Below are 12028 nucleotides of genomic sequence, written 5' to 3' on the forward strand. Positions count from 1 at the left end.
AACACCCTAAGAACCTTTATATGTGAAAAGTACAAGAAAGCGGTGGAATTCATATAAAAAGCACTATTTTATTTATGTCTGTATGAAATTGAATAATTGTGATATCATAATTACACTAAACGTAACCTAACAACAAATTACATATTATTTTGTTAAAAATCTGCAAGAAAATTACACTTAGTGTTAACACATATCGATGAAAAAGAAAAAACGAACATATATCGTGGCAAAAAAACTCATAAGGCGCAGCTTAATTGATAAGAACAGAATAATAATACGAAAAGAATGCCACTAGGAACAACCGAAAGAAAATTAATGTAATATCTTTTTACCATATAGTATTATATATTATGTTTGTGTTAGGCATATGGTCATGTGTAACTTCCATCCTTTGATATTCATAAGACGCTAGCCAATACTGTCGTCTGTACTTTAAAGCCTTTGTTTTCATTAAAATTGATTTCAATTGCTCTGCAACCTTTAATATAACGTGCTCTAAATAGCTGCACAGATAGATCGATTGAGCAAACATGTTTTGTTTATAATTAACAAGGCAAGCGACCGATATTTTACAAGAAAATATCAGTTTACACAAGAAGTTTATATTTTATATAAATATTAATTAAATCATATACTTTCAGGGTTTCGTAAGTGAACCAAATGTCACATAAAAACACTAAAGCTACCTCATCTCTTACGATAATTAATAAATAAAGCAAATAACACTAATGAGTATAGAATTATTTAACCTAGGAAATTATTTATGTTTCAATTACACATTGGAAGATTTTTCGTAAGACTTTAGTCAATAATATTTTTGCACTTACTGCTTTTCAGTAACAATAACATAAATGATCATAAGGTAAGTTTTTTTAAATATCAATGTATATCACAAACTGATTATAAGCATAACGCATGTATAATTATTTATTGTACAAAAATATTATCAATTAGACGACATATATAGAAGCACACTTCATCATACTCTAACAGGATCGCTTGCAAACATAGACATCTGTTTATAGTAAAAATCTCTATGTAAATATCCTGCATTCTGAATATTTCTAAGATTTTTTTCGGACACTTTTTGTTTCCATTGTATCTTTATCTTCTGACAGTAAAACTATGTTTGACCAAATGGCGGAATTCTTTTATGAGGGAACGATAGTAAGAGAGAAATAATCGTCCATACAATAAATGTATCAAATGCCCTATAAAAAGTGTTATTGAACGTATTTGGAGTATACATCTTACATAAGAAAAACACGTTTTATACATGTGTACTGTTTTGTATCGAAATTTCAGCATTTGGTTTGATAAATACTGTTCAAACTGGTAAAGGTCTCCATGTACCTGGACTCAGTGATACTATATTTTCGGATCCTTCCCATGATTAACTGAACTATGATAGAATTACGCTAAACACGGCGCTATGGGGCGTGAGGGGTATTGCACATTTCATTACCTCTCTTGAACATTTTCTCAGAAAAAGATATATCAACAATGACAAAATGGAAATGTGACCTTATATAAAACACTAGGTGCTCGATTAAACACGAAGTAACGTGTTTAGCAATTGTTTTCATGTTTACAGTGTCATCGATTGACAGGTATGTAATGCTTAAACAGGGAAGGAAGCATTTTGTGCAAAACAAGAACGAAAATTCCACAATATTTTATATGAAGAACTCAGAACGTAATATTCTTCATAAATATATCATTATTTATTAATGCATTCCATATTCAGGATTTATGATAAACAAGCATATTCCAGAAAGCTCTGGAAAGTTTCCAATAATTCTTACTCGTTACAGTATATAAAGTGTATTCTATGAAAAATTATGGCTTTTCGCTGAAATACACCATTAGACCAAGAGTGTTACAAAATCATGTGACTGTTTACGGTCTTTAAACATTTCATGACGTTATAAATTTCCCAGAAAACGGAATAATAGATCCACTCTTAAAATATGCAATACTTCATGAGGTTATTCCGTTTGTTTGGATATTTTTTACAATATATCATAACAATATAAAAGAAGAATCTGTCAAACTAACGTATGTGTTTGCAATTATACTGCATATTGTATTCTTCTTTATGAATTAAATCAATAGAAAGGGTAAAGTACTAGTAAAAAGAAAAAGCAAATTAACATACATGTACACAACAATTACTTGCACTACGGTAGCGGTAAGAGTTTTTGTTTTGCTTGTTTACATCTATCCTAAAGAAACATGCAAAGGCCAGGATTTCTTAAAAAGAACTGAGGTTAATGCAATTGTGGGAAGGTTGCAATAATGTAGACCTATCGGATCATTACAGATATTCGTGCAAAAAAAAAACCATAAAGAACATGACATGGCCTACAACCTTTGAAAAGTTGGAAAACATGTTTTGGAGAGGTTATATTTTTTTTTGCGTGAAAAGGATTTTGCTATCAATGGACAAAACACATTACGCAATACTATGTTAAAAATATATTCCATTTTTATGCTATTAACGATTTGTCCAGAATGTGAGATAAATTCTGGATAATATGTTTTAGTAGCGGAGTACTTATCTTGCTCACAATTACCACACAAAGAATAAGCAACCAGTTCTGGGGGCCTTTCCATGAAGCCTACTTATGACAAAGTTTGGACTTAAGAGTCAACTATGCAAAAAGCTGTTTCACGGAGCATTTCTTAACTTGGTTCAAACTTAAGAAAATTCCTAACTTTAGGCGATATCCAACCGTGACTTAGGATGGAACTAAATATCTCAGCCGCCTTTGTTTAATAGGGAGGTTGCGATGTCATACTTGTTAGTATATTCGTACGTGTAGAAAAACTTTATATACAATAATTTGTGCTAAAATATGTCCGAAAGAAATTAACTGTGCTGCGCACTACATGTATATTTACACTTTTATAGACATCACACAAACATGACCATACAAAGTTCTTATTGAACAGTGTGGACATTTTTGGCATCTCTCTAGAAACTGAAAGCAGTCAGATCAAAGAATTTAGGTAGTGGACCCGTTATGCAAATAGTTATTTTCCATTTCAATTAAGGGAATCCTAACTGCGAATTAGGGTGGATTTTGAAGAGGCATGTATACAAGCCTTCCAAGACATAAATCCAGAAGCTACCGTAGAAGCCTGTTTCTTTCACCTGGCACAGGCTCATTGGCGTAAGGTTGGGGATCTGGGCATGAGACAACAGTATCTGGAGGATGAGGAATTCGCAATTTCAATGCGCATGTTTACGGCACTTGCATTTGTGCCACCTACCGAAGTCACAGACGTATTTGCAGAGCTATGCGAAGCTATTCCAAAAACAACGCACGATTTCATACCATATATGGAGGCGACGTACGTTGGATGCTATAGGTTTAAATCAAAGTCTAAACCTAATGGAACAATGGTAAGTGTGTGCTCCAAACATAACAATAAATAAATAAATAAATAGCACTACATTATTATGTAGTTACTCAGTCATTACTCAGTCATTACTAGTCATTACTATTGTCATAACAATAAATAAATAAATAAATAAATGAATAGCACTACATGTTATTATGTAGTTACTCCGTCATTACTCAGTCATTACTAGATATTAACACGTGTCATTAACTACTTACACATTTCATTCACTACTTACTCACGTTATTTACTATTTACTCATGTCGTTATAGGTGTTTAAGCGTCAGTGGAGGCCACCCATGTTCTCCCCGACGTTGTGGACCGTGTATCAACGCACGTTGGATGGAGAGCCACGCACCAACAACCACTTGGAAGGATGGCACCGCCGTTTTAAGTCCATCGTTGATAAGCACCACCCTAACAACTATGTGTTCCTGGATAGATTGAAAGGCGAACAAGCGCACACCGAAACACAGATTGAACGTTTAATCGCTGGTGAAAACCCAAAAGAACCCAGGAAGAAGGTAAAATATATCTTTATATAACACAGACATTTCATAAATTACAAACTTTTGATATCCATTAATCATTTCGAAATAATTTATGTCCAAAATATCTGTATAAATTACAAACTTTTGATATCCATTAATCATTTCAAAATAATTTATGTCCAAAATTATAGAGCTTATTTCATTATTTTATATATCATGAATAATGCTACTTCAGGAGAAGAAAACCAACGAGAAACTGATGAGATCGTAAAGGAGTTATATTCAAGGCCACATATTGACTTTCTGCGAGGTGTTGCTTAGAACTTCCGTTATTAGAAATACATGTAGCAATATCAATGTGCTCTGATAGACATTCCACGGTGTAAAGGAATATACTACTGTCTGACCTCTTTTGACAAGTTCGATTGACTTATAGATTTATACTGATAATAAATCAAATACAGTCTGTTCTTACTTTCGTTCTTAACTCATTCTTTGCTTTTGATGTTTTGGACAAGTAATTTCGACAAGTTTTCGAAAACTGTTCGACGAAATTCGACACGTATATCTTTTCTATCAAATATCCATTCTATCACTTGTCGTATTCGATCACATGTCCATTCTACCAATTGTCTTATTCCATCATATGTCTTTCGACGTAATGTCGTGCACCGGTACTGGTCAATATTTATAATGAATTAAGAACAAATTTATTTTGTACTTTGAAAAAGTGGCCGCAATTTCGGCGTGCCCGTTGTTTTGGCGTGTCCGTTAGGTGGAAATCTACAGTAATAATTGATGTTAAATTATCATTAACATGTACTGCACATATCACAGACTAGATTTATAACTCCAAATGAAAAAAAAAGAACCTAGATGATTGTCTCTTCAAATAATTACGAACGTTTATAAGAAAATTTAGAAACCTAAGTAACAGATTTATTTCACTGAAAAAAGTTGTGTTGCTTAATTTCTAAATAACGGACAATACCATTCATAGGGCAAGAATTTAAGTACTGATGGTAGGAACGTTATTTATGTTTAATAACACATTACAGTTCAAAGTATATGAACTGATCTACAAGATACTGCAAATAACTGAAACACACCACTGTTGCTTTATTTCAACTTACACCTGTATATTTTAACAACGTTTATGCTTGTGTTAGCGGCGAATGAGGTACACTGATATTTCATCTCAATTCTAAGACAGCTGTTTTCTATAATTACCAGTGATGAATATCTACTAACAATCCTTAGATTTTATCAGTTGCAGGTTATCAGAAAGCCATCTGCAATTATCTTACTGGCTCCTGTATGAAAACAAAAACGATATGCGATTCTGAAAACGTTATAGTATTTTCATTAGCATTGTTGTAATTAATGATCATTTATGTTCACTGTATGGTAACTACAACGGTAGCCGTGTGTTTGGATATGTCCAACATGACCGCCACAAACAAAAATCAATGGACCATCATGTAAGTTCTGAAAGATATTTCTTACGTCTTTTTCAAATTGTGTTATCCAACTTTTTTGAGTAACAAAAGTAATGCTCAAAGAAGTCATCGCCATACTGGCATTGCGTTCTGGATGGAATTTAGAAAATATATTTGTCTTCTAAACTCAAGAAATTGTTCAATATCGTGTCAGTTATTGTAGGAATTAATTTTTGGAGGTAGGTTTACCCGCTTCCGAAGTTAATATTAACTTTCTGAAATTAGAAAGTGCTTTTTTATTCCTATCAACATCTACATTTTTGCACTACATCATTGAATTTTCAATGATAAAGTAGTGGTCAAGCCCTGGTTACAACACTGACTGGTTACAGGTCAAACAGACAATTTAGATTATGTAAGATCTATCAATGATAAAATAGTCCAACAAACGATTGCATCACTGAGTGTAGCTGAGATGATGTAAGTTCCTGATTCATGTGAGGTCTCACATAGTTTCAGCTGGTCCGAGGTGTTAATCATTTAGGATAACCTCTCGGTTTGGTTTTGTTGGATTTAAAGTCGCACCGACACAAGTATAGGTCATATGGCGACTTTCCAGCTTTGGTAGTGGAGGAAGACCCAAGGTGCCACTCCGTTCATCATTTCATCACGAGCGAGCACCAGGGTAGAACCACCGACTTTCCGTAAGCCAGCTGGATGGCTTCCTCACATTAAGAATTCAACGCAGCGAGTGAGGCTCGAACCCACATCGGGGACGCGCAAGTGATTTGAAGTCAGCGACTTTTACCACTCGGCCACGGAGGCCTCTATTTTCGATTTGGTAGATTAATACAAACGGGTTTATTTTATCTGGGGACCATGCACCGCTTTTCATGAAATTGCACTCTGTGCATCATTGAAGGTTCCATGTGCACCGCTGTATGAAAACATCTGCGGGTGTCTGTAGATTGTATTCTGTACTTATAACATGTGTAAATGTTGAGTTCTGCTCAAACCGGGGATAGAGCTTGCATTTCCTCTACCGTCCATGAACAGGCTCAATCAAACCGAGCCTGCAACAGTTTCGTTTATGTCGTATCGGACGACCCGTGAATTTTCACTTAATTATCACAGCAGCGTTGTTTGTGCCGTGTGGCGGCTGTAAAACGTATCCCCGTATTTTCAATCAGAGCTGATATATTTCGATCTCTTCTCGTTCAGCACGACATTTATGTTGCGTTAGTTTACTGTTTAATTTATCGTCTTAAACATTTCGGCTTGGGTGGTTCCAATACTCCCAATTTATAAGCTTTGGGTATTGTTTAATTACCCCTTGGATATGGTGCCTGCGTTTTGATTGTGCCTTTTGGCAGTTTCTGTGAAATGCAGACTCGATAACCACATATCCCATCTCTAAGTTCCAATTTGTTTAGTTCTGACCATTGATTTTTTATCGTTTAGGGTAAAGCCGGACCATATGCCCCTTTTCAAGGAATGGCACTCTGTGCATCTCTGAAGGTTCCATGTGCACCGCCGTATGAATACTCTAAGGGTGTCTCTAAATTGTATTCTGGTACTTATAACATGTGTAAATGTTGAGGGCTGTTCAACGCAGGGCTAGAGGGCGTGGACGGTAGCTTGTATTTCCACTACCATCCCTGAACAGGCAGTCAAACCGAGCATGCATCATTTTCATTTATGTCTTGTTGGGCGACCTGTGTGTGTGTGTTTTTTTTTAAATTTTGTACTAATTTTACAAATTGTATTTAAAATGTACATTGTAGGTGTTGTCATGTCAGCGGACTGATTGATCAATAGATGTGCTCATATCGAGCTGTACACAGGTTTTCCAAAATTAGGCTTGTTGATATTTCATGGTAATATATAAACACTGCGGTTCCATTTGTTACTTAATGTAATTTGATGGCACAATAATCATTCATTAGTGTGCTATTAATAGCACAACATATACATGTAAAAGTGATTTTCATACATTTGCGGAGGAGTGGATAATTAGTTTTATTATACCTCACATAAATGTCCAATGCAAATTTCCCATTAGTTTAACTTGAATAATATATCATATTCCCCAGTGATTTTATATCACATGCGCAAAACCGTTATTTTCAATTTCTGCGCAGGTGATATGATCCATAATTTCATATCACATGCGCAACAGCGTTATTTTGTTTTTCTGCGCATGTGATATTATTTTTTCATATCACCCGTTGAGAGATTGATACTTTCGTATTTATTAAAAGACTGATTCGATAAATTTTCAGACGAGGCGCTTATATAATTATACTTTAGGATTAAATTACCCTTTTCTGGCATATGCGAACAAGGCCGAATTTTTTTTTTATGCTACGTGCAAAATATTTCGAAAACAAATTTTCATCAAATTTCGAATCGAAACTACCACAATAAGTTTGGAAATGATCTAACTAAGAAAATGAGTACTCACACTTATATGTTTCGTTTAGAAAAAAGAAAGTTATCGCCGTTTTTCGAATGCTACTGACTGACACAATGTTGAAATATTAGAATTAATATACTGTAGAGATCAGCGATATGTAAACGTTTCGACTAAATCTATAAAAAGTCTTATTACACAGTAAAGTCGCCACAAATTATGAGTGCTGACAAGTAAAGAGTCATTAATTCTGTCTTCATTATTTGGTTAGTAATTACTTTTTAATGTTAAATAAATTATTTTATTATACCTCACATAAATGTCCAATGCAAATTTCCCATTAGTTTAACTTGAATAATATATCATATTCCCCAGTGATTTTATATCACATGCGCAAAATCGTTATTTTCAATTTCTGCGCAGGTGATATGATCCATAATTTCATATCACATGCGCAACAGCGTTATTTTGTTTTTTCTGCGCATGTGATATTATTTTTTCATATCACCCGTTGAGAGATTGATACTTTCGCATTGATTAAAAGAGTGAGTCGATAAATTTTCAGACGAGGCGCTTATATAATTATACTTTAGGATTAAATTACCCTTTTTCTGCTGCTCTTGCATGTGCGAACACGGCCGAATTTCCCTTTTTATGCTACGTGCAAAATATTTAAAAAAAACAACAACAATTTTTATCAAATATTGAATCGAAACTACCACAATAAGTTTGGAAATCATTTAACTAATAAGAAAATGAGTGCTCACACTTATATGTTTCGTTTAGAAAAAAGAAAGTTATCGCCGTTTTTCGAATGCTCATGATTAACGCAATGTTGATTAGAATAAATATAGGGGTCAGCTATATGTAAACGTCTCGATGAAATCTGTCAAAAAAGTCTTATCACACGGCAAAGTCGCCACAAATTATGAGTGCTAACAAGTAAAGACTCTTTAATTCTGTCTTCATTATTTGGTTAGTAATTACTTTTAATGTTAAATAAATTATTATGTTGATTTTCAAGTAAATGCTTTGACCCTTATAACCTTTCGGTATAATAAAATAAATATTGCATTCCTGAGAGGGTGATATGAAAAATGTTCACCCCTCGAAATATGAATATAGACCTCGGCTGGCGCCTCGGTCAATATTCATATATCTCGCGGTGAACATTTTTCATATCACCCTCTCAGGAATGCAATATTTATATAATGTCAGTGATTTTCCAGTAAATGCTTTGATCCTTATAATCTTTCGGTATAATAAAATAAATATTGCATTCCTGAGAGGGTGATATGAAAAATGTTCACCGCGAGATATATGAATATTGACCGAGGCGCCAGCCGAGGTCTATATTCATATTTCGAGGGGTGAACATTTTTCATATCACCCTCTCAGGAATGCAATATTTATATAATGTTGGTTTTGTTACTATTTTTTATTTAAAACGTTTGATCTGTGTTTGTTTTCTTGAGATAAAATGTTTCCCCTGATGGTTTAATGCAACTGTATTTGTTAAGAGACAATCTGTAATTGCAGCCCTTCTCTACCTCATCTGATGTGTCAACAAGTAGCATTAACTCTAACAGTCAATCAATGAAATATAACAGGAAAGAAATCTGCCAAAAACAATCCGCCTCCATTAGTCTTCTAAAAAATACAAGGAAGAATATCCAACAGGGAAAGCCACGTTCCAAAAACGCAGCCTCTCCAAAGGCACACACGAACAGCACTCGCACAGCACACACAAAATAAACACACAAGGACAAAACAAACAAATACAGGAACACAGTGGAGCACCGCCTTGGAACGGTCAGTGGCAAAACCACCACTTGGGAGTTTAAACCGGTTTATGGTGCATCTAACCTCACCCTTACCCGAACCATGTTCCAAAGTCACAAGACAGTGTAAATAAAAGTTATCCCCGTCAGTTGAAACCCTAACATACGTAAAGGCAAAAATGATCTATGATCGTTCCAAGATTCCAAGATTCCAACAAAAGAATGTTCCAAGATCCCAGGTAAATATAACGGCTTATTACGGAGTGAATAGAATTACGTTCCAGCATACCAGGTATTTTAAGGATATACACATATATATAAATGCAATCTTTAAGAACCTAAAACGCATGTACTCTGTGTCTCTGCAGAAGACAGAGCAGCAAGGGAAACACCCTTAAGGGCCCGACGAAACAGGCCAGAAAATGGAAATCATAATAGCTCAGTCCTGGTGGGATTTAAGAACTACTAATCATAGAGTCCTCCACCTGTTCCGTCAGACACAATCAAAGAGGAAAGCGTAGCGTCCAACTGTAAAAGGGCTGAACACCAAACATGCGGTGTGTCTCAAAACAGTTGGGTCATAACCTCTTTTCATAAAACGTTTAATGACTTTACTTAAGACAATTGGAAAATTGCCATGACCCAAAATCTTACGAAGTTTGTAAACAACATCTCCTTAAAAAGCGGGTTTTGATATACCTTCTCGCAGAAGTGTCTTTAAATTGCTATTGTATTTCAAAATCAAATCTGAATAACGATATTAAAATTTGGAAAAGTATTTACGTAATTTATGATAACGGTAGTCCTGTTGAAGAAGTTTATTTGTAATATATAAGTTACATTCATTGAAATACTCAACATGACTACACGCTCTGGCAAACCGAATTAACTGAGAAATATATACCCCATAAGATGTAGCCTCGGGTATATCCCCATCCAAATGGGGGAACTTTACAATACTGAAATTAAAATCATCCCTCTATCATCAAGCCTTTGTTAGTAAAATAAAATTATGTCGACTAATTGGCGTGAAAATCTATAGTATAGGTATGCATAGCCTAAGGCATGTACAAAGCATCTTCATATTCAGAAGAACAATAAACGTGGTAAGTAGTAGAAACATGAATGTAATGGTTTTATAACAAGTGTTCATCAGTTTTTACGATGTTTTAATGAAAATTAATGTTTTACATATTAGAACTAACTTTACAATTCAATAATTTCTTGTCTGCTCATTTTTATTAGGCTGTTATATTTTATCTTAAATATTCGTGTCAAGAAGTTCGAAATAGTGCTTTTGCATAAAAATGCATTCAGTCATGTTTTATACTGCAAAATGCATAATTATGATTCAGTATTTTTGTTAACTTTAATACAAATATAAGGATAGCGGAGCTGGCAAAACTGATTGATATTTTGCCACTTTTACCGCCACTTTATTGACAAAAAACTAAGAATGTCTTCTTTTGTACACTGCCTCGATTTTATTCAGCTCGTAGAATTAAACATGTACGTTGAACAGTTGGTAAATATTCTTCTTTTCTGAAAAAGCTTTTCACTGAGTTCAAGCAGTCAATTTTCACATGGTTATAGTAGTCACCGTTCACTGGATTCTAGCATATATCATCGTTTCTTTCAAATTTATTTTTTTTATCACATATAATGTGTATTCATACATAATCATTATCTTTAGTTCCCAAGCTTGCACTTGGAGCAGTTTGAAATTTCCAAATGCCATTTAAATTAACATGCATTAATCAAAGCGTTTTTTTAGACGATTTAAACAAAAGTGGTTAATTGTTCTTTAAAGCAGAAACATTAACTTTATTGCCCAATTATATCTGCTATTTAAAGTGGTTTTTTTATAACTTTTGAAATGAACTGAGAATTACAGAAAACACGCACAGGCAGAGAGAAAAATAGTCAGTCAGGTAGTGTTTCTTGAATTATTTCAGCAGAATGTGTTTAAAACTGAGAGGGATTTCCGTTCATATTTCCGAACAGAGAAACTGAATTCAATATTTGAGCCGAGCCATGACAAAACCAACATAGTGGGTTTGCGACCAGAATGGATCCAGACCAGCCTGCGCATCCGCGCAGTCTGGTCAGGATCCATGCTGTTCGCTTTCAAAGCCTATTGCAATTAGAGAAACTGTTAGCGAACAGCATGGATCCTGACCAGACTGCGCGGATGCGCAGGCTGGTCTTGATCCATGCTGGTCGCAAACCCACTATGTTGGCTTTCCCATGGAGCGGCTCATTTATGTAATTATACATATAAGTAGTTATTCGTTTTATAAAAAATAGCAATGCTTCAACTAAAATGTCTTTATCATTTCTAGATCTGAGTTTTACTTCTTTTGGAAGTATATAAAATGTCATAATGAAAATGTTTTGTCCTTATTATTATAGGTAATTTACACTAATAACACATCTAGGAATGTCTTGAAGCCCTGTAAGCCATGACGTCTTGTAAAACATCTTCGACTGAACAAT

General features: G+C 34.5%; 1 protein-coding gene across 4 annotated transcripts in view; it reads right to left on the bottom strand.

The window, feature by feature from the left end:
- Positions 1–12028, bottom strand: part of LOC123563574 (calmodulin-A-like) — a 96854-nt gene that overhangs the window by 43706 nt on the left and 41120 nt on the right. The window lies entirely within an intron of this gene.

This window comes from Mercenaria mercenaria, chromosome 2 (genome assembly GCF_021730395.1).
Source record: "Mercenaria mercenaria strain notata chromosome 2, MADL_Memer_1, whole genome shotgun sequence".
NCBI lineage: Eukaryota > Metazoa > Mollusca > Bivalvia > Venerida > Veneridae > Mercenaria > Mercenaria mercenaria.